Below are 23,941 nucleotides of genomic sequence, written 5' to 3' on the forward strand. Positions count from 1 at the left end.
TCACTCTCAAAAGTATTCCAATTTGAAGGATAAATTAATTTGTGTTATTCGGATGGGATACATTATTTTAGTAAAATAATCTACTTCTAAAATAAAACAAAATAAGATATGATGATGAATCTTTATTCATCTGGTGAGTCTCTAAAACAGAGTGATTGTAACGTAACGTAATGCTAAGATGGTTGGTGTTTAACAACAATAAAAATCCTTTATAGTTTAGAGATTCTTACTGAAATATTTTCAGATGAAATTATATACTATTTGGGATATGCTTCAAAATAATGGGAGGTAGGGAATAAGCAGCAGTACAGAAGAAAAAAAGACCGGTAGTGAGTTACTAACTGTTGAAGCTGAGTGATCTTCCCTTGAACATCTCTCTACTGTTATAATGTTCTCTCTACTGTTGTAATATGTTTGAAATACTTATTTTTTTCAAAAGTGGAAAAACTGGAGCACCTGGGTGGCTCAGGCGGTTAAGCGTCTGCCTTGGGCTCAGGTCATGATCCCTGGGTCCCAGGATCAAGCCCCACATCGGGCTCCCTGCTCATCAGGGAGCCTGCTTCTCCCTCTCCTCCCAGCTCAGTGCTCTCTCTCACTATCTCTTTCTCTCCCTCAAATAAATAAAAAGTGGAAAAATTACCCAAACTGAACAGTATAAGTATTAGAAAAATTTTCTTTAGAGAAATTTATTTTTTTTTATTTTTTTATTTTTTTTAAGATTTTATTTATTTATGTGACAGAGAGACAGCCAGCGAGAGAGGGAACACAGCAGGGGAGTGGGAGAGGAAGAAGCAGGCTCCCAGCGGAGGAGCCTGATGTGGGACTCGATCCCGGAACGCCGGGATCACACCCTGAGTCGAAGGCAGACGCTTTAACGACTGCGCTACCCAGGCGCCCCTAGAGAAATTTAAATAAGGTTCAATCAAGAGCTACTTGTATGTGACTTCAGAGAACCCCAAGTCCTCTGAAATCTTGATCCAGAAAAATAAAGAAATGGAAGGTTCCACATTTAATCATTCCCCTTTTCATACTTAATTTACCTCTTTTTGGTTTTCAAACTCGTACTCTCAATTTCTGGCTAGTTAATCTGCCCTTCCCCATTTTGAAATGAACCCCATAGAAAGCCTGCTTGTTTTTAATCCCCACTTTGTAAATAAAAGAAATTGGCCAACAAACTAAAAACAAAATGAAATAATATAAAATCAAATATGTTGGAATTGACAAAAAAGGTATTATAATAGAGGTAGTACCAGAGACAAGAGATCCACAGATATTATTTGACTTCTAGTAGCAGTATTATTACTACTAATAAAAATAATTTTCCTGCAATACTCAGTTGTAATCAGGTAACAGCTTACAAAGCAGGAAAACCATTTTTTCTATATATCATATATGTTATGTAAGAAGAGGTGACAACAACCTAAGGAACTCTTGAGAAAGAAATTTAGAACGTTATTTTTTCTTTCTCTAAAATTCTTCAGTTGTAATTTACTTAAAACAAGTAAACAAATCACTTAATTAAATGAAAACAAAAGCAAGGTTGAAATGGATCAAGGGGATTATGCCCAGCTAAGAGAAATGGGACACAGCTGAGCCAGGAACACTAAGAGGAATTAAGACTGTCTTGAGACAACATATGTAACAGAAAGTTCCAGAAGAGTCCTAAGTTTTTAGCTAAGGGCAAATAAAATCAATTTCCTTCAACTCAGAAGAAAAGAATCTTCAACTTTAAAGGAGAAGATCCTACCTCCCCTCAAGTTACTCCTAGCTATGTTTAGAAGCTCTGAATTCCATCTTCCTTTATTAGAAAGTTGTATATACACTATAGTTGAGGTTGATTCATAAAGAGTGGGAACAGCCACCCTCCTGAGAAGACTAAAGGAAATCTAGCTAAGTTTAGTCATGAAAGGAAATAGAAGGAACTTTTCAAGTAAACTTTAAACTTCTTTTTTTAAAAAATATGCCCCAGGTACAGCAACCATATGTCCGAGTATGCCAATTAGGATATTCTCAGATTACTTATCTTGTCCTAATGTGATTTAATAGCATCCTCTTTTACCCTCAAGTATCCTGATTTAAATCACCTACGCAGGAACAATATTCACCAGAATCAGCTGGGGTGTTTGTTTAGAATGTGGATTCTTGGGCCTCAGACTGGTAGAATCAAAACTTTTGGAGATCCTCCATGGGCATTTGCATTGTTAACAGGTGTCCCAGGCAACTGGCTCGGGTTTTATTTTATTATATGTACATTAGACATAAGAATTTTATGGGATCCTGCTTCTCCCCCTGCTCGTGATCTCTCTCTCTCAAATAAATCAACAGAATCTTTAAAAAATTAAAAATTAAATTTATTTTAATTTAAAATTTAGCTTCTCAGTTACACTAGCCACATTTCAATGCTCAATAACCTCATGTGCCTAGTGATTACCATATCGGACAGCATAAATATGGAAGATTTCCACCAGTTCAGAAGGTTATATTCAATAGCACTGCTCTAAAGTGTCTACTTGAAAAACAAACAGCATTAAATTTAACTAATATAATGAGTCAAAGACAAAAAAACAGAAATAGGGGTTGGCTCAGACAGTACAGCATGTGACTCTTGATCCTGGGGTCGTGTGAATCCCACAGTGTGTGAAGAGATTACATAAATGTATGAATGAATGAATGAATGAATGAATGAATGAATGAATGAATGAATGAATGACACTGTTCAAATAAGAAAATAAAGTGTAAGAGCAGTTAAAACTAATCAAAAACTAACCTAGGGACGCCTGGGTGGCTCAGTTGGTTAAGTATCTGCCTTCAACTCTGGTCATGATCCCAGGGTCCTGAGATTGAGTCCCACCCACATCGGGCTCTTTGCTCAGTGGGGAGCCTGTTTCTCCCTCTGTCTGTCGCTGCCCCCTGCTTGTGCTCTCTCTCACTCTCTCTCTTTGACAAATACATAAATAAAATCTTTAAAAAAAAATAATCAAACTAAAGAATGATCCAAGAGTAAGGGAATATTTGAGCTGAATATAGAGAAAAAGTTGGCATTTTTATAATTAGTGTTCTGGGCAATCTACAAGTTCTTTCTTTTAGTCCTCCAAAATCAAAATCACAGAAAGATTTTAAGAAATTTCAAAACAGTTTTAGAAGTTAGAAAATTGGGTGCTCGCTTCAGCAGCACAGATACTAAAATTGGAACGACAAAGAGAAGATTAACCTGGCCCCTGATCAAGGATGACATGCAAATTCGTGTAGTGTTCCATATTTTTCGGATTTAGTGAAAAGAAGGGGCACATGCACCCCACTGTGCATAGCAGCAATGTCCACAATAGCCAAACTGTGGAAGGAGCCGAGAAGCCCTTCAACAGATGATGGATAAAGAAGAGGTGGTTAACATATACAATGGAATATTACTCAGCCATCAGAAAGGATGAATACCTACCGTTTGCATCAACATGGATGGAACTGGAGGGATTATGCTAAGTGAAATAAGTCAAGCAGAGAAAGACAATTATATGGTTTCACTCATATGTGGAATATAAGCAATAGCACGGAGGACGATAGAGGAAGGGAGGGAAAACTGAATGGGAAGAAATCAGAGAGAAAGACAAACCATGAGAGACTCGGGACTCTAGGAAACAAATTGAGGGTTACAGAAGGGGGGGGGAGTGGGGATGGGGTAACCAAGTGATGGGTATTAAGGAGGACACATGTTGTGATGAGCACTGGGTGTTATAAGCAACTAATGAATCATGGAACACTACATAAAAAACTAATGATGTTGGCTAACTGAACATAACAAAAAGAAAAAGAAAACTGGGGAGTGGGATGCCCTACATTAATTTTCGTTAATATCACATATTAAACTAAAAGCAGATAGTTACATGCTAAGCCTTAGGCTAGAAACAGCAAAATGTGTTACTAGATAGGCTTTCCAACTTTGACCTATTATGAATAAAGTTGCTATGGGAGCACCTGGCTGGCTCAGTCAGTGAGCCTGTGACTCTTGATCTTGGGATTGTGAGTTCAAGCCCCATGCTGGGTGTAGGGATTACTTAAAAAAATAAAATAAAATGAATAAAAGTTGCTATGAACATTCTTCTACCTGTCTTACAGTGGACATAAGCACTCCTCTCTCTTGTGTGTATATCTGGGGGTGGGACCACAAGGATAGGGGATAGACATAAGTTTTGTCAAACAGTTTACCAAAGGGCTATACTATTTTATTCATACTAGTGACGTGTGAGGGTTCTAGTTTCTCCATACCCTTGCCAACATCTGGTATTGGTAAGTTTTTAAATTTTATTCCATAATAGTGTCTACAGGTATCCCTTTGTGGTTCTAATTTACATATCCGTGATGAATAGTGATGTTGAGCACTTTTCCATCTGTTTATTGGCCATTTAGCTACTATCTTCTTTTGGGACATGTCTAATCAATCTTTTTAGTCATTTAAAAATTTACTTAATGTATTATTTCCATTAACTAACAAAAGTTCTTACATATTCTGGGCACGTGTCCTTAATCAGATACATACTTTTTTCTTAATCATCTTTACTTACATAAGCATACAATTTGATTAGTTCTGACAACCATTACAACAGAATTGACTATGTAGAAATTCTTCAAACATTTTTTTTGAAAATATAGAAACTTAATTTCTTTGGGGAAATAATGTATGTATCATAAATTTAACTACTTTTTTACTGACAGGCTATTTCAAAAAAAACTATATACAATTTTAAATTATATTGTATTGGTATATAAGTCCTTGCCCAAATCTGATTGTTTCCCTACAACAGATGTCTAAAGTGTGCATGTAATTATTTACTGTTGTTAACAAATTACCCTAAAACTTGGTAGCTTTCTTTTTTCTTTTTTTTTTTTCCCTTCTCTTTTTAGAGAGGGGCGGAGGGGCAGAAGGAGAAAGAGAATCTTAAGCAGGCTGATGCAGGGCTTGATTTCACAACCCTGAGATCATGACTGAGCCAAAATCAGGAGTCGGACACTTAACCAATTGAGCCACCCAGGCACCCCAAAACTTAGTGGCTTTAAAACAACAATAATTATTGTTACCTCTCGTCATGAATTCAGACAATGGAAACAGTGGGGCTGACTTGTTTCTCCTCCATGATGTCTGGAGTTCCACTGGATACTCGACCGCCAAGTGCTGGAATCATCTGAAAGCTCACTCACTCCCTCCCTCATCCAGTGGTTTAACACTGACTATTGGCTGAGTCTTTTTTTTTTTTTTTAAGATTTTATTTATTTATTTGATAGAGAGAGAGGCAGACAGAGAGGGAACACAAGCAGGGGGAGAGGGAGAGGGAGAAGCAGGCTTCCCACCAAGCAGGGAGCCCGATGCGGGGCTTGATCCCAGAACGCTAGGATCATGACCTGAGCCAAAGGCAGACGCTTAACGACTGAGTCACCCAGGCGCCCCTATTGGCTGAGTCTTAGCTCAGGTTTTGGATGAGAATATCTACATATGGCCTGCTCATGTGACTGAGTTCCAAGAACATGGATCCCACGCTAAAGAAAAAGCTAGGAGGAACCTGTATCTTTTTTATATTCTAGCCTCAGAAGTCACATCATATCACTTCCACCACACTCAACTGGTTGGAACAGTCACATGCCTGCCCAAATTCAAGGGGAGAGGAAATGGATTCCACCTGGTGATGAAGAGTGGCAAAATTCTGTGAGTATGTAAGACTAGAAATATTGTTGTGGCCATTTCTTGAAAAAGAGAATCTGTCATATTCTATTTCAAAGGAAAAAAAAAGTCACCAATGCCTCTAACCATACCTTTAAATCAGAGCTCTTTTTAAATTGTCCATCCTATATTTCCCAAATGAGAATATTTATTCACGTATTATAGAGAAAACACTAAAGTAGATACATTCCCAAATGTTTCAAAAATAATTTAGGGTGCTATATTAGAAGTTGCATAAACTAAATATTTTCTGATTTGCTAGTTGTTAAAAAAAATCAACATTTTTTCTTCAAAATAAGAAGGGATAAAAATACAAAAATAAACTATTGATAAAAAGCAAATATTTTAAAAATACTTGGTTCAAAATAAAATGTCAAATTCCCAGTTTAAAATGAAGACATCATGGTACTAAAGATTTTCAAATCAAGCTTTATTCACTTTGAACCCTGGACTCCGAAGTCCAGGCTGATTTCAAGATTATGCAACTCTGAGCTCAAACTTTGCCTTGTGCGTACATCTTCTGTTTCAGTTCCTTTCCAAACCCAGGAAAGGAGCTTCTGGAATGATTTTTTTTTTTCACCCCACTGTTAACAGATATGGTTGATAACCACATCCAAATTACATTTTGGACACTCTGCAAGGAAAATAACGTAACAAAATACCTGTCTTTACCTCTCCTCTCTCCTCAAAAGTAAAAGTATAGTAATAAACTATTTTCATTGCCAGGCAACTCAAATAATGATTTTCTGTATTCTTTAAAAATTCACATAGCAAGGGGTGCCTGGTGGCTTAGTCAGTTAAGCATCTGCCTTCAGCTCAGGTCATGATCTCATAGGTCGGGGATGGAGCTCCATGTCAGGCTCCCTGCCTAGCAGGAAGTTGACTTCTCCTTCTCCCTTTGCCCCTCCCCACCGTTCATGCTCTCTCTTTCATAAATAAATAAATAAATAAATAAATAAATAAATAAATAAATAAAATCTTTTTTAAAAAAGATTCACATAGCAAGAGGGGTGCCTGGGTGGCTCAGTCAGTTAAATGGCCAACTCTTGACTTCCGCTCAGCTCATGATCTCAGGGTTGTGGGACTGAGCCCTGGGTCAGGCTCCAGGCTCAGCTCAGAGTCCACTTGTCCCTCTTCCTCTGCTCCTCCCCCTGCTTGCATGCTCCCTCTCTCCCTCTCTCTCAAATAAATAAATCAACAAAATCTTTTTAAAAATTTACATAGCAAAAGAGCCCAGTCTATCAGTATTTCTGCAGAACAACACTGCACTGAGGTCTGATATCAGTCTGTACCTTCAGCTGAAACATTCTGGCATGACAGTCAGTATAAGAAACCTGGAGAAGATGTAAGAGGAGGCACAGAGTGCTCTGTTTTATTAAGTCTAGAATGTTCTTTTTAAGACCTCTTTTTTGAGGGGGGAGGGTGACTGGGTGGCTCAGTCAGTTAAGTGTCTAACTCTGGTTTTCGGCTCAGGTCATGATCTTGGTCATGAGATCCAGCTGCATTGGGGCTCTACCCTCAGGAGTCTGCTTAAGATTCTCTCCCTCTCCCTCCTCCATGCCCCTCCTCCTGCTTGCACATACATGCTCTCTCCCTCTAAAAGATAAATGACTTATTTGAAAAAAAAAAAGACGTCTTTTTGGGGTTCCTGGCTGACTCAGTCAGAAGAGCATGCGACTTGATCTCAGGATCAAGTTCAAGACCATATTGGGTGTAGAGATTACTTAATAAAACTTTTTAAAAAAAGAAAAAAGAAAAAGACCTCTTTTCAAAGCATTTTCTTCTCTCGAGCTGCTCTCCTGTATATGGATGCCAAAGCCAGGGCATCCTGTCCCAAGCGATAAGATGGAAGAGCCAGTGCAAATGTTGATACCCTTGGCCCACTGATGATAACAGTGAAAACTCAGCTGTCAGGGGACCCTTAGGGAGTGAGTCAATTTGGACAAACAATGGAGTTTTTTGGGTTTTCGGGTTTTTTAAACTATTCATTAAATTTGATTATGAATCTATATCAATACATATACACAACAAATATATACACATACATACATATGTACAATTTTGAAAATAAAAGAAACATTTATGAATCTAAAACTCATATAAAGTCTTTTTTTTTTTTTTAAGATTTATTTTATTTTAGAAAGAGAGAGTGTGTGTGCATGCCGGGGCGGGGGGCGAGGGAGAGGGAGAAAGAGAATCTCAAGCAGGCTCTCCTCTGAGCATGGGGCTCAATCCCACAATCCTGAGATCATAACCTGAGCCGAAATAAAGAGTTGGATGCCCTAAAACTGAGCCACCCAAGTGCCCCAGTGAAGTCATTTTTAAAGGTTAGGACACAAAAAACTACTTGGCAATATATAGTATGTCAAATACCTCTTACTTAAAATCTATAAGTGTTCCAGTGTTAACTCTACTTAAAAATAAATCCATACAATAGGATCTAAACTGTGACTAAAGAACACATTAAAAAAGGCACTAGGGAAATATACTTCAGTATTAGTGCTGGGTAACAAGATTCTAAATTATTTTATTCTTCTTACTTTCCTATTTTGTTAAACTTTTTCCAATGACTGTATTACTTTTATAATCAGAGAAAAACATATACTTAAGAAGTCAGTATATATAATTATTTCACATACTATATGATTATAATGATATTCTTTAAACTGAACAATAAACACTGGAAGAAAATGATGAAAAGTGTAAGGAAGAATGTGTGGACTACAGATGGGTTTGGTTTTTTCCTATCTGCTTTGCCCTACATTCCAATTTTTCCAAGTTTTTATAGACTTTATTGAAAGAAAGGTAACAGATGCCAAGGCCAAAAAAAAAAAAAAAAAAAAGCAACCCATTGGCACTAGCTTTCTCTATGGTAATCAGTTTTATAAATAAGACTTTTCTCAGATCAGCAGAGCTGTATCCCAAACTGACTCTTACCAGTAATACTGAAAAATTCAACCTCAAATTTAAGTTACACCTAAAACCACCAAGAGTTACTAAAATGACACAGAGGCTTATGCTTCAAAGCATTAAAAAGACATTATGGTAGGCAGGAGGTAGGCCCCCCAAAATTTCTGGCCCATGATATACACATATCTTCTCCCAGTTATTCCATCAAACAATAATGTAGGTACTGCTGTGAAGGAAGTCTGCAAACATAATTAAGGTCCCAAATCAGGTGACCTTTAAATAAGACTACCCAGGTGGGCCTGATCTAATCATATGAGACCTTTAAATCTGAATCTAGAGGTAACATACGTACAAGGTTTCAGAGATTTGAAGTATGAGAGAGATTTCATTTGCAAGTTCTACATTGTTGGCTTCAAGATAGAGGGGACCATGTAGCAAGGAAGCAGGCAGCCTCTAGGAGTGACCCCTGCTTGACAGGCAGCAAAACATAGGGACTTCATTCCTACTACCACTAGGAATTGACAAAACCTCAATGAGCTTAAAAGTAAATTCTTCCCTAGGGGCTCCACATGAAAACTCAGCCTGTTGGGCACTTTGATTTCAGCCTCTGAGACCCTGAGCAGAGAAGTCCACGCCACAGAAATTTGAGCTAAAATCTGGTTGCTGTTTTTAACCACTGGGTTTATGGTAATTTGTTACACAGCAATAGAAAACTAATGCAGAATTCTTGAAGTCAAAATTCTTTTCTAAGGCCTTTCAGCAATTACAAATAACAGTTTTAAATACATAAGAAACTAACACAGGCTCTCTTAGAATTGCAACAGAAGCCACATGTAATAAATAAATAAATAAATAATAAATTTAAAAAAAAAGCCACACGTATAACTGTGCTATGACTTACAAAGCAGATAAACTGAACCAAACCAAACCACAACATGCATCACAGACTATCTAAACTCAAACTCCTTTTTCTTTTTTTTCATTTTTCTTCTTTATTTCACCCACCCTTCCTCCCTACCTCCTCTCTGGCAATCACCAGTTTACTCTCTATTTTTTTGTTTATTCATTTGTTTTTGTTTTTTAGAGCCCACATACAAGTAAAATCATATGGTATTTGTCTTTCACTGTCTGGCTTATTTCACTTAGCATAATACCCTCTAGGCCCATCCATGTTTTCTCAAATGGTGAGATCTAATTTCTTTTTTATGGCCAAGTAATATTCCTGTGTGTGGGGTGTGTGTGTGTGTGTGTATACACTTCTTCATCCATTCATCTATTGATGGACACTTAGGTTTAGACTGCTTACATATCCTGGCTATTGTAAATATGCTGCAATAAACATAGGGATACATATATCTTTTCAAGTTGGTGTTTTCATTTTCTTTGGGTAAACAGCCAGTAGTGGAATTACTGGATCATATGGTATTTCTATTTTTAACTTTTTGAGGAATCTCCATACTGTTTTCCATAGTGGTTGTACCAATTACATTTCCTACAACAGTGCACAAGAGTTCCCTTTTCTCCACATCCTTGCCAACATTGGTGGTTTCTTATGCTTTTTATTTGAGCCATTTGACAGGTGGAGGTGATATTTCATTGTGGTTTTTTTATTTGCATTTCCCTGATGATCAGTGATGTTGAAGCATTTTTTCATGTGTCTGTTGGCCATCTGTATGTCTTCTTTGGAAAAATGTCTATTCAGGTCTTCTGTCCATTTTTTAATCAGATTTTTTTTGGTGTTGAGTTCAAACTCCTTTTCGCACCAGACTTCAAATCCACATGTTCCAAGATAAGGCCTCATACAAACTAATTTAATAGTAATTGCACAGACACTAGATCTGATCTTTTTTTAAGATTTTATTTATTTATTTGACAGAGAGACAGCCAGGGAGAGAGGGAACACAAGCATGGGGAGTGGGAGAGGAAGAAGGCTCCCAGCACAGCAGGGAGCCCGATGCGGGGCTCAATCCCAGGACCCTTGGATCAGGCCCTGAGCCGAAGGCAGACGCTTAACAGCTGAGCCACCCAGGTGCCCCGACACTAGATCTGATCTTATACTAGAACTTCATGAGTTCTAGCAATTCATCTAGTGTACAAATTCTAACTAATCTTTGCTCAGATTACAAACTTCCACCCTAAAATCTAACAACAGTCCCTAATCTAACAACAGTCCTCAATGAGCAGATTTTCTTAACTGTCCCCCTCTTTTGAGACGATCCCTCATTCCTCTGGTTCTCTCTGCTTGTTTCAATAAGTTAAATAAACCTGGTGGGGTTTTTTTTTTCTTAACTACAAATAAATCCTTGATGATCTTTAGTTTATGGATGTCCTACTATTTAACAACTGGCATTTCCACTAAGATTCAGCTGACCTCCTTGTTTCTGGAAAGACCTATGGCTTTGTCATAGTGTACACCTAAGTGACCACTTGATTTCTACCTGCTTAAGGCCACCCTGCCTGCGACAGCGAGGTATCTGAGCTTCAGCAATTTTGTTGAGCACTTCAGGATCAAGGTGAAAGTTGGGTTCTCTGACTGTAAGTCTTATCAGATTATACTGTTCATGAGTGAAATTTGACTTCTACGTAATTAACAGCATTCCTATCATCTGCCTGCTTGTTGGGTATCTTTGTTGTTGTTGTTGTTGTTGTTTAAATAAGTTCTACACCCAGCATGGGGCTTGAACTCACGACCATGAGCTCAAGAGTGACATGCTCTACCGACTGAGGCAGGCAGGCGCCCCTTGTTCAGTATCTTGAGTGTCATTCATCTATAAAGGAAGTCCACAGCACAGAACAGACATAGGCCTGATACGTCTATCTTCCAGCCATCTCCAAAAGCTGACAAGTTCAGAAGGTCTCATCAGACCAGCATCTTCACATAAACTTTGTATTGGGTCATGTTTTCTTTCTTTTTTTTTTTTTTTTAAAGATTTTATTTATTTATTTGACAGAGATAGAAACAGCCAGTGAGAGAGGGAACACAAGCAGGGGGAGTAGGAGAAAAGAAGAAGCAGGCTCACAGCAGAGGAGCCTGATGTGGGGCTCGATCCCATAACGCGGGGATCACGCCCTGAGCCGAAGGCAGACGTTTAACCGCTGTGCCACCCAGGCGCCCCTGGGTCATGTTTTCTAAAACCTCCTAAGGACTTTCCTTAGTCCTTATAATCTTAAGATATGCTTTGCTTAGTTCTGTCTGCCTGGAACAGAGGTTCTGACAAGTCCTCAGTTGATGAGAGCTGATCTTTGGTGTCACTTCCTGTCTTGTGAAGAGAGGTGGTTGCAAAAGCACCATCCTTACCATCCTTACTACAGGTCATTTAAGAGTTTTCTCACTCTAAATCCATGTCCACTCTGTGCCTCCTCTATCCACTTCTTTCATGTTTTCAGATTGTGAATATAACTCAACAAATGGAATAATTTTACCAAGAAAAAATTCTGAATTACAAATGTCCTCTTGAGGAACTATTGACATGAACAAGATTATCTGAAAGGCACCTTAGAAGAAAAGAGACGCTGCACCTGGATGGCACTTGAGTTGGTTAAGTGACTGATTCCTGATTTCAGCTCACTGAGATGGAGCCCTGAATCAGCTTCATGTTCAGCGGGGAGTCTGCTTGAGATTCTCTATTCCCCACCCCCCACCCCCGCACTCTCTCTGTTTCTCTCTAAAACTAAGTAAATCTTGGGATGCCTGGGTGGCTCAGTCAGTTTAGTGTCTGCCTTCGGCTCAGGTCATGATCCCAGGGTCATGCTCAGCAGGGAGTCGGCTTCTCCCTCTCCCTCTGCCACTCCCCTACTCGTGCGCTCTCTCTCAAATAAATAAATAAAATCTTAAAAAGAAAAAAAGAAAAGAAACAATGAAAAGCCCTTATAATTTTTAATTCTCTGGAAGTTATGAGATTATTCAGGTGGTAGAAATTTCTAACACTTTCAGAAATCCCCTTTCACTTGGCCCTTAACTACAACATTATCTTGCAGTTATACTGATTTGAAGGAATGTAAAAGAATATGTGTGAAGACAAGGGAATGAGAAGGCATAGTATCAGATGCGCTTTTGTTTATCTAGAAATAAAGAGAATAATTTTGCCTTAAATGAGAAATGTGTGTTTCACCACAAAAAAGAAATGGTAATTTTATGGTGTTACAGGTTGTTAGCTAATCCTATGGTGGTAATCATTATATACAGGCGTAACAAATCAAAACATTGTACACCTTAAATTACATGTTATATGTCAATTATACCTCAGTAAAGCTGGAAAAAAAAAAAAGAAATTTCTGGTTGCACCAAGATGTGAAAGAATATAGCGGAAAAAAAATTGACAGTATACTATAAGGGTATAATGTCTGAGAGAAGTACACTTTATTTGTCTGGGTTTGTAATAGCTGCAAGAAGGGAGAAATAAAGTATGTTAAAATTTTTGACAAAATTAGTCAAATGTGAGAGGCTTATCATAAAAAATAAAATAATTGCTTAAAAATAAGGGCTTATAAATTCTTTTAATGTAAATTCTTCATGAATAATAAATGGAGTAAAACTAGGATATAATTTCCTTTCCTTTTTTTTCCCACATTATTCCCTTTTTTTAACGTTCAGTTTGCCACTGTATTGTACATCATTATTTTCTTTTTTTTTTTTTAAGATTTTATTTATTTATGTGACAGAGAGACAGCCAGCGAGAGAGGGAACACAGCAGGGGAGTGGGAGAGGAAGAAGCAGGCTCCCAGCGGAGGAGCCCCATGTGGGACTCGATCCCAGAACGCCGGGATCACGCCCTGAGCCAAAGGCAGTCACTTAATGACTGCGCTACCCAGGCGCCCCTATTTTCTGATGTAGTGTTCAATGATTCATTAGTTATGTATAACACGCAGCCCTCCTTAATAGCCACCACCAGGTTACCCCAACCCCCCACCCTAGAATTTAATTTCCTTTTTGTCAAAAAAGCAAAACTATTTGGTGCCCAGATAAGACATCCCTTAAATCATCAAAATACTCTGTGAACTCTCTGTGCTTTTTGAAATACTCATAAATCTTGTGTTTTATTTATTTATTTATTAAAGATTTTATTTATTTATGTGACAGAGAGACAGCCAGCGAGAGAGGGAACACAAGCAGGGGGAGTGGGAGAGGAAGAAGCAGGCTCCCAGTGGAAGAGCCTGACGTGGGGCTCGATCCCACAACGCCGGGATAACGCCCTGAGCCGAAGGCAGATGCTTAACGACTGAGCCACCCAGGCGCCCCTTGTTTTTAAAAAAAAAAAAAAAACTTAAAAAGTTCTTTACTTTTGTGGAAAAGTTAACATTTCTAATAATCACTGTTTTTAAAGATACTGCCTGGGCGCACCTGGCTGACTCAGTCAGCGAACAATTGACTCTTTTTTTGTTTGTTTTATTCAAACAAAATAAAAACATTCTTTACTTTTTAAATCAAATCTCAAAACATGGATTTTGGGAACATAAATTCTCATTTTGTATTGAAATAAATGGCCATCATACACACTGCTTTTTGTAAGATTAAATGTTAATTCCTTTGTGCTGCACACAGACTTTAGATCTGGTCTCTGTCTCCCCATTCAACCTCTTATTCTTCAGTCATGATATTCATTCTTTCATCTTTACGTAGGTCTTTTTTTTGACCCCCCCCCACACACCCTTCTTTGCTGTAGGCAGCTTTTTCTGTTTTCCTCAAGTATAATTATAACCCTTTTCTCCTCTGAAACACCTTCCATGAATTCATTCTTTCAAGATTCATTTGCATTCATTTTCAACATTCATTTTAACATTCATTCTTTCAGCAAATATTTCCTGAGCACACAATTGTTTCAGGCATGAACAATGGACTCTTGATCTTGGGGACGTGAGTTTGAGCAATTACTTAAGAAAATTTCAAAATACAATCTAGAGAAATTAAATAAAGATATTGCCTGTAACTATTTGTTTGGATAGTTATGACTTATATTTTGTCAAATGACAATTCCTTTTGAATTTGTTCTTCTCTAAATTCAGAATAATAAAACTATTAAGATGTTTCTCACACCTACAATATCTTTATGTTTATAAATGACCATTAGGCAACATAAAGATTTGGTCCCTCATCTTATTAAAAATGCTTTTAGGGGCACCTAGATGGCTCAGTTGGTTAAGCATCTGCCTTTGGCTCAAGTCATGTCAGACTCCCTGCTCAGTGGGGAGCCTGCTTCTCCTTCTCCCTCTGCCACTCCCCCAGCTTATGCTCTCTCTCCTCTCTCTCTCTTAAATAAATAAAATCTTTTAAATAAATAAAAATGTTTTTAAAGGATTACAGAAATTAGCAGCTTTGTTTGGCATCCTCCAACTTTTCATTAACTCAAAACTATTATGAGAGTTTTCTGCTTCATTAAAATTGGGTTAAAAGAAAAAACCATCTGATAAAGAGTTCAGTCTTTCTAAGTTAATCATGTGTAAGTAAAATATGTTAAAAGTAAATATGCTTCGGGGCGCCTGGGTGGCACAGCGGTTAAGCGTCTGCCTTCGGCTCAGGGCGTGATCCTGGCGTTATGGGATCGAGCCCCACATCAGGCTCTTCCGCTATGAGCCTGCTTCTTCCTCTCCCACTCCCCCTGCTTGTGTTCCCTCTCTCGCTGGCTGTCTCTATCTCTGTCAAATAAATAAATAAAATCTTTAAAAAAAAAAAAGTAAATATGCTTCAATGTTTGTGTATCTTTCAGGTTAAAGGAAACAAACATTCACATACAAAGAATGACATAATAGCCGTCTACAAAAAGATTTTATCTCTGGGCTTAAATAAGCTTATACTGGTGAAATTTATAATACATTTTATAGGATAAACCCAAGGCCTGGTGATTTGTCAATTTCCTTTGTTCACAGTATGTTCTTAACTTTCAGGATAATCAGTGACTAACTCTTTATAAACTGATTAGGTACTTTAGTAGAAGATTCTACTTCCAATCTCTTCCATTCTGACAACGCTGGTTAATATAATAAATTAACTGAAGCCTAGACTCAACATCCACAAGTGGCTTCTGCTTCTTCCTTACATACCTAAGGTGGCCAGCTGTAATTTCTAAAGATCAGGAATTGAACTTTGTGGAGATGTATCAAAAGAACTTCTGTAAAGGTATGTATCGCACTCATAACTATTGATACTACAGAGAATAAATTATGTGTATTGCTGACATCATGGCTATGGTCAGACATCGTGGCTGAGTCTGGATTTCCAGAACTGTTTTGGTCCAAAAGCAGAAGACAATGTAAACAGACTATTTACTTTTAAGATCATCAGAACACAACCTCTGAGATGCCAGAAGCCACTGATTACCATGTATTTTGCATGACTTTGCCCTTTATTCTCTTGGCTATTTTCTTCTCTCTGCCAGTTCAAGATTCCAGATGCCAATAAACACCCTGTCCTTTATTCTTAGTACTACCAAGACCTTTATCCTTGACAATCACCACGCATAAGACTAATTGTTCAGACACTAACTAGGTGAATAATCCATATCCAAAATTAAAGGGGAAAAAATGACTTGGTTACTAAAGTAAGATCCAAATAGATATGGAATATATAGAACACTATTTCAAACTTTAATAGTAACTCTTGTTTGAGGTTTTGTTTGTTGCAAATGCCATGTGTGTGTGATCTCCGGGTTTTAAATGCTACAGTCACATACTATCATGCTAGATGATTTAACAAATGATCATCTAAGAAACAGAACAAAGTGGCCTGGTGCTTATAAAGGTCAAAATTAACAACCATCAAAAGCTTGAAAAACATTCACAACCTATCTAACAATGATACAGATCTTGATTGATCACTTCCCCTAAATGTTAAGTCCTCCAACTTCGTTAACAAATGATCAAAAGCAGAGACTGAGAATTGAAAGAGAAACCACAAATTGCTCACAAACACTCAGAAAAACACTATGATTTATAAAACAGATAAACTGAACCAAACCAAACCACAATGTGCATTACATATTATCCCAGCTCAAATTTTTTTAAACATGAGCTCATTATATTCCAACACCATAGACAAATTGATATAACTGTAACTCCTGAGGGACTCAGTGTTCTAAAGATAAAACCACTGACTATTCCTGCAACTCACCTAAATTACAGATTCCAGCCAGCCTCCACCCAAACTACTAATTTCCACCCTAAAATCACTCTATGACTAACCCCAGCTCCTAAAACCTTTATATCTTCTTTGCTAACTCCCTCCTTCTGAGATGCCCCAGTTATTCTGGTGTGTGTTATTCCCTGCTGTAGCAAGCTAAATAAATGTGAACTTATTTTTGACTATAGATATGTTCCTGGTGGTCTTTGACCATAGGCTTTAACATCCTCAAGGCAGGCAACTGGCGGCCCAGAATTAGGAATAGGAAGAAGACTTTATGCTATATACCTTTTAAAATTTTATACCATGTTATTACCTATTTAAATGAATAAATAAAATGAGAATCTACAAATGTATATAACTCTATTATAAACAAGTCAAGCAACAGTAATACTACCAATATCCAATCAGCTGCAACTCATCCAGGAATCAGAGTATCGCTGGCTATCAGCAGACAGGAGAATTCACTACCTGTTTCAAAAAGCCTAAAAAGATTCCAGACCATTAATGGATCATCAATGGGTTATCAACAGATCTTTTTGTCAAAATTCAAAATCTCTTTCTGTTTGGAAGCTAAATCTAAATCAGCCAGCAGTCAGAAGTGATAATTAGCTTTGCATCTTATGTGAACACATTTTTATTATACAATGTGGAACAGCATTATGAATACCCACATAGCAACAATTATCAACCTTCTGCTAATCTTCAAAGTATTCTTTAAAGATTTCTCCAAATCAAAGATACTACATTACAACTCAATGCAAAAGATTTTTTTAAAAACTAAAGGTCACAGGTGCACCTTGATCTTGGGGTCACGAGTTCAAGCCCAATGTTGGGCATGAAGCCTACTTAAAATAAAAAAAAAAAATACTAATCTAAGAAAGACTACAGAGCACAAAAAACAATACCACAAAACAAAAACAAATCTCTTAGAATGCCAAAGACAGGGGCGTATGGGTGGCTCAGTCGTTAAGCGTCTGCCTTTGGCTCAGGTCATGATCCCAGGGTCCTGGGACGGAGCCCCACATCAGACTCTCTGCTCAGTGGTGTATCTGCTTCTCCCTTACCCACTCCCTCTGCTTGTGTTCCCTCTCTCACTGTCTCTCTCTCTCTGTGTCAAATAAATAAATAAAATCTTTAAACAAACAAACAAGAATTCCAAAGACAAGCACTTAAAATTTTGGTATATATCTTAAAATTTTAAACATTTAAACATATTATTTTATAATTAGTTATATTATATATTCCCATAATCTGTTTTTTGAATTTTGTAGCAAACTACTAAAATTTTCTCAGACCAACAAATATTCTTCTATAATTTTCAGAGTCTGCATCATAGAGATAATACAATTCACCTAACCTATTATTAAATATTGCAGTTATTTTTTCTTTGCTATTACGAATAATATAGCAACAAATATCTTTGTTCATATATTATAAGTTCACGTTTATCAACCATTTAAATGTATTAATTTATAAATTATCTATAAACATCATATCCTTTGCTCATTTTTTTCTGTGATTTGCAGTTAAGTATAAAAAGATGACTAAAAACACACCCACATATTAAAGCTAGCAGTAAAGTGCAAATATTTTTTTCCCTAAATCACACTTTTAAAAGGCATTTCAACTCCAGGCAAATTTTTTTTTTTTTTAAGTAATCTCTACACCCAATGTGGGGCTCCAATTCATGACCCCGAGATCAAGAGTTACATGCTGTTCCTTTTTTTTTTTTTTTTTTTAAAGATTTTATTTATTTGTCAGAGACAGAGAGAGCACAAGCAGGGGGAGCACCAGGCAAGAGAAGCAGGCTCCCTGCTGAGCAAGGAGCCTGTTGAGGAATTCAATTCCAGGACCCTATGATCATGACCCAAGCCGAAGGCACACGCTTAACCGACTAAGCCACCCAGGAGTCCTGAGTTGCATGCTTTTCCAATTGAGCCAGCCAGGCACCCCAACTCCAGGCAGTATTTTATTTATCTCACTTTTTTAAAAAAGATTTTATTTTTAAGCAATTTCTACACCCAACGTGGGGCTTGAACACACAACCTGGAGATCAAGAGTTGTGTGCTCCACCAACTGAGCCAGCCAGGTGCCCCCAGGCAGTATCTTAAAGTAAATTTTATCCTCCTAAAGCAAACTACTAGTCCCTAGTACCTAAGGAGTCTCTATTAATTTCCTTCTTTCAGGCTTTCAGTACAATTTTGCAATAGCCTATTAATTTAAGATCTCATTTTAACCAAGATAAGTTGTTTGCACTAAATCCTGAATTAATTTTAGGGTATAGCTTTCATAGCTTCTTTTTTTTTTTAAATAAGCTTTATTGAGGTTTATTTAGGTACAATAAACTACATACACTGAAGTGTAAAAGTTGGTAAGTTTTGACACATGTATATATTTGTCAAAACCACAATCCTGATCAAGATACAGAACACCTCTATTACTACCAAAAGATCCTCTCCTCTGCCCCCAGCACCACAACCACTGATCTGCTTTCTGTCACTAGATAAATTTGCACTTTTCTAGTTTTATATAAATGGAACTGTCCAGTATACAGTCATTTACGTCTGGCTTTTTTCACTAAGCATGTTTTTTTGATTCACCTATGCTGTTGCACATATCAGAAGTTTGTGTCTTTTTATTGCCAAGTAGTACTTCATTGTGAGGATGCACCATATTATGGCTATCCATTTACCTGCTGGATATTTCCTGGTTTTGGCTATTATGACCAAAGCTACTATAAACATACACATAATAAATCTTTTGTTTTCATTTCTCTTTGGTAAATATCTAGGAGTAGAATGCCAGGGTAGAATGAAAGGGGCATAATTAACATATTAAGGAACTGTTAAATAATTTTCCCAAGTAGTTATACAACTTTATACATTCCTACCAGCAGTGTATGAAAGTTCCACTTACTTCACATCCTTGTCAAAACTAGAAATTTTTAGCTTCAGACATTCTAATGGATATGTAGTGGTATTTCACTGTAGTTCTAATTTGCATTTCCCCAGAAGCTAATGATGTTGAATGTCTTCTTATATGCTACTGGCCAGTTGCATACCTTCATTTGTGATTTATCTGTTCAAATCTTTAGTCCATTTTAAAAATTCTGCTGATTGTCTTATCAGTGAATTTTAAGTTCTTCATATATTATTGATACAAGTTTTTTTTTAAGATTTTATTTATTTATTTGAGAGAGAGCATTAGCAGGGGGAGGGGCAGAGCAAGAGGGAGAAGCAGGCTCCCCACTGAGCGCAGAGTCCGATGTGGGGCTCAATCCCAGGACCCTGAGATAGAGACCTGAGCCAAGATCAAGAGTTGGACACTTAACCAACTGAGCTTCCCAGGTACCCCTTGCCTTTTCATTTTCTTAATGAAACATACTTAGAAGAACAAAACATTTTAATTTTGATATTGTCCAATTATCAGTTTTTATGGTTCATTTTTTTTGTGACCTAAGAAAACTTCGTTTATCCCAAAGTCACAAAGATTTCTCCTCTGTCTTGATTATTGCAGCTTCATAATATTAAGTCTTTAAATCAGGTAGTTTGAGTTTTTCAACTTTATTCTTCCTTTTGAAAACTGGTTTGCTTATTCTCAGTCTTTTTATTTCCATATAAACTTTATTTTTTTCTAAAATTATAATCTCTACACCCAACATAGGGCCTGAAATCATGACCTTAAATCAGGAGTCAGATGCTCTAACAACTGAGCCAGCCAGGTGCCCCTCCATATAAATTTTAGAATCAGTTTACAAATTTCTATTTAAAAATCCCAGGATTTGTATTGATATTGCATTTATTTATAAATCAGTTTGGGGAACTGATACCTTAACAATTTTGCATTGTCTGATCATGAACATGATATAACTCTCCTTATAGTTAGGTCTTAAATTTCTCTCAGCAATGTCCTACAGTTTTCAGTAAAGAGATTTTATGCATTTTTATCACATTTATTCCTAAGTACTTTGCGGTTTTTGGAAATATTCTAAATAAAGTTTTTAAAATTTTCATTTCCCAATTGTTTGCTCATAGTATATAAAAATACAATTGATTTTTATATATTCACCTTATATCCTTTGACTTTGCTGAATTCAATTACTAATGGTTATTTTGCAGATTACCTAGGATTTTTTAATATAAACAATCTTGCAATTTGTAAACAGAGACAATTTTATTTCTTCCTTTCCAATCTGTACACCTTTTAGTTCTACTTCTTGCCCTATTTCAATGGCTAGGATGACCAGTTACAATGCTGAACAGAAGTGACAAACAAGGGCATTCTTAACTTACTCCTAATCTTAGGGGAAAAGCATTCAATACTTTACCATTAAGTATGAATTTGCTGTAAGTTTTTCTTAGATGATCATCAGTTGAGGAAGCTCCCCTGATCCTATTCCTTGCTTTCTGAGGTTTGTTTAAATCATGAATGGGTGTAGAAGTTTTGTCAACTGGTTTTTCTGAATTTATTGAAGTAATCATATGAGTTTTCTCCTTTATGTGGTCAATATGGTAGATAATACTGATTGATTTTCAAACCAACTCTGCGTTCCTGGGATATACCCTACTTGGCAATTGTGTTGTTACTACTAATACACTCAAGTTGCTGATACAAGTTAGTTAAAAATCTCTAATGCATAAGTAATTACTTCTGTTGTGCTAAATTGTCAAAACAATGACATCCACAAAACCTTTTCAATATAGGTTTCAATACAGATTTTAGATTACAATTTTCTTACCTGGAGTTGCAATAATAATAATAATAATAATAATAATAGTGATCATGATGTTTACTAGTTGTATGCTAACTATACAACAGGCATTATGCTAACGGCTTTATATATATTCTCATTTAATCTAATAACAATACTATGATTTTTTTAGAGATTTTATTTATTCACTTATCAGAGAGACAGAGAGAGCACAAGCAGGGAGAGCGGGAGGCAAAGGGAGAAGCAGGCTCCCCGCTGAGCCAGGAGCCCGATGCAGGACTCGATCCCAGGACCCTGGCATCATGACCTGAGCCGAAGACAGACGCTTAACCAACTGAGCCACCCAAGAGTCCTGAGTTTCAAATATTTTTAAGAGCTAAAATACTGCAGATATAACTGAGCAACCTCCATCTGATTCCTTCCTGTCCAGAGGTAATTACATTTAAGTAGTTGTGTATCCTTCCCACAAGTATATAATTTGTTACAAATGTATCTGTACACAACATAGTATATTTTAAATTTTATATAAATGGTATCATACTGTGTATCCTTTTGTTTAACTTGCATTTTTACACTCACCACTGCTTTCCAGATAAATCTAAAATGGGGCCACAGTACCCATTTTTCTCCCATTTTTTTTAAGCTCCACAGCTGATTCTGATTGGCAACCAGAGTTGAGAATTATCATTCTAAGCATATATATATTCTCCAAGAAAGCCTTCAGTGCTCCAAAATTGCTAACACATTTTATTATTATTTTTAAGTAAGCTCTATGTCCAACATAGGACTTGAACTCAACACCCCGAGATCAAGAGTTGCAGGCTCTACTGACTCAACCAGCCAGGTGCCCCTGGTAACACATTTAACTTAGCTTTTTACCATGAGTCAGTTGTTGTTAGAGTACCTTATTTCAATAAAAATTATTTAACAGTGCTTCCAACTCAGAAGCAAAAACCCTAATTAAACCAAGTGTGCATATGATCAAAACAATAAACAATAAAATTGGTTTCTTGAAGGGGATGGGTGTGGCTACAAAGGGGCAGTAACACAGGAGTCTCGTGGTGACGTTTCCACTTAAACATCTTGATTGTGGTTGTAGTTATGCAAGTCTACACAGGTAGAACTGCATAGAGCTACAGACACAAGCATGTGCACACAAGTTCTCGTATAACTGGTGAAACTTGAATAAACTCTGTGGACCGTGCCAATGTCAATTTCTTGGTTTGGTATAGGGAGTGGTAGTGTGGGATGTTGATACTGTGGAGGACAGAGACCTAGGGGAGGAAGTATAGGACCTCTCTGTACATTTCTTATAAAAGTAAAAACCTCATACATTTTTAAAACTAAGTTTCTAAAGTACAGTGAAGAAATTCTGCAGCCTTTTCACAGGCAAACTCAGTTCAGTATCCTTCTACAATATGCATCTACTACATAAATGATATTCTTAAGTAAATATACCTAAACATTGGATACAAATCTGCATAAAAGAGAAAGAAAACATCGGTGATGACCACTTTAATCCTGCAGTGAGTATGAAAGATGAACCTTAAAAGTTATTGGCCTATAAGCTATTATTTTTAGGTTATTGTGTGGTCTTACACTCATGGGACACTAGGATTTACCTAAATAGCCATCTCTGTTCACTACAAATAACCCTGCTTTCATTCCTATTTTAAGCCAGCAAGGCTGCCCTACTTTTGCAGACTTATTTCCTAATCTACTCACCTGCTTTTCCAATCATGAACCAGTTAAACACTGCTGAAGAGGTTATGTTAAATATTATTACTGAAAGTCATAAGTTGCTTTCAGATCCTTTCATTACCTATTAGAACAAGTAATTTTATTTCAATGATCTGACACAGCTCTTTGAGATATTCCCTCTATTCTCTGACAGTCACAGAGCTATGCTTTCAAAGTACTGGGAACTGGCCCTCCCAGAACCAATTAAGTAATAACCATTATCAGTGATAGTCTGACAGAAACAATCAGTTTGTAGTGACATCATATGTTTTCAATAAAACAGTGTGCAAAAGTCAAAAATAAGTAGCCTCCTTTCATGGATAAATCCACGAATTACCTTTATTACTTTGGCCATTCATTAAAACTATCCTATTTTATTTTATTTATGTTTTTTTAAATTTTAGTTTTTTATTTTATCCTATTTTATTTTTAAACCTCCACAAAAGCCTCAGGTCACAAGAACAAAATGTACCTATGGATACACACAAAACCCCACAAATTAATAAGTCTTACCTCTTTAGGCTACTGATCAACAAAGTTTAAACCTGAAAGGATTATTAATTTGTAAAGTGAGGGAGCAAACCTTTCATACCAGATACAGTCTACCATTTAGTCATAAGCTTTCATGGTGTCGTTAGTCATTGGAAGCTCCACAGTTCTGATTTTCTGTCACACTTTTGGGAGGCCATTATATGCTATACTGTCCTTTCCAAGACAGTATTTAAGCTTCTAAGTATGAAAAGAAACATGTTGCTTC

At 36.9% G+C, this 23,941-nt stretch overlaps 1 protein-coding gene and 1 non-coding gene across 5 annotated transcripts in view; one reads left to right on the forward strand and one right to left on the reverse strand.

The window, feature by feature from the left end:
* Positions 1 to 23,941, reverse strand: part of PPP3CC (protein phosphatase 3 catalytic subunit gamma) — a 101,079-nt gene that overhangs the window by 66,650 nt on the left and 10,488 nt on the right. The gene's annotated exons all lie outside the window — the stretch shown is intronic.
* LOC123777466 (U6 spliceosomal RNA) lies at positions 3,157 to 3,263 on the forward strand. Its single transcript, XR_006775651.1, has one exon. It is a non-coding gene; the product is annotated as a U6 spliceosomal RNA (small nuclear RNA).

The sequence above is a fragment of the Ursus americanus genome, chromosome 13 (genome assembly GCF_024610735.1).
Source record: "Ursus americanus isolate L20-20 chromosome 13, mUrsAme1.1.p, whole genome shotgun sequence".
Taxonomy (NCBI): Eukaryota; Metazoa; Chordata; class Mammalia; order Carnivora; family Ursidae; genus Ursus; species Ursus americanus.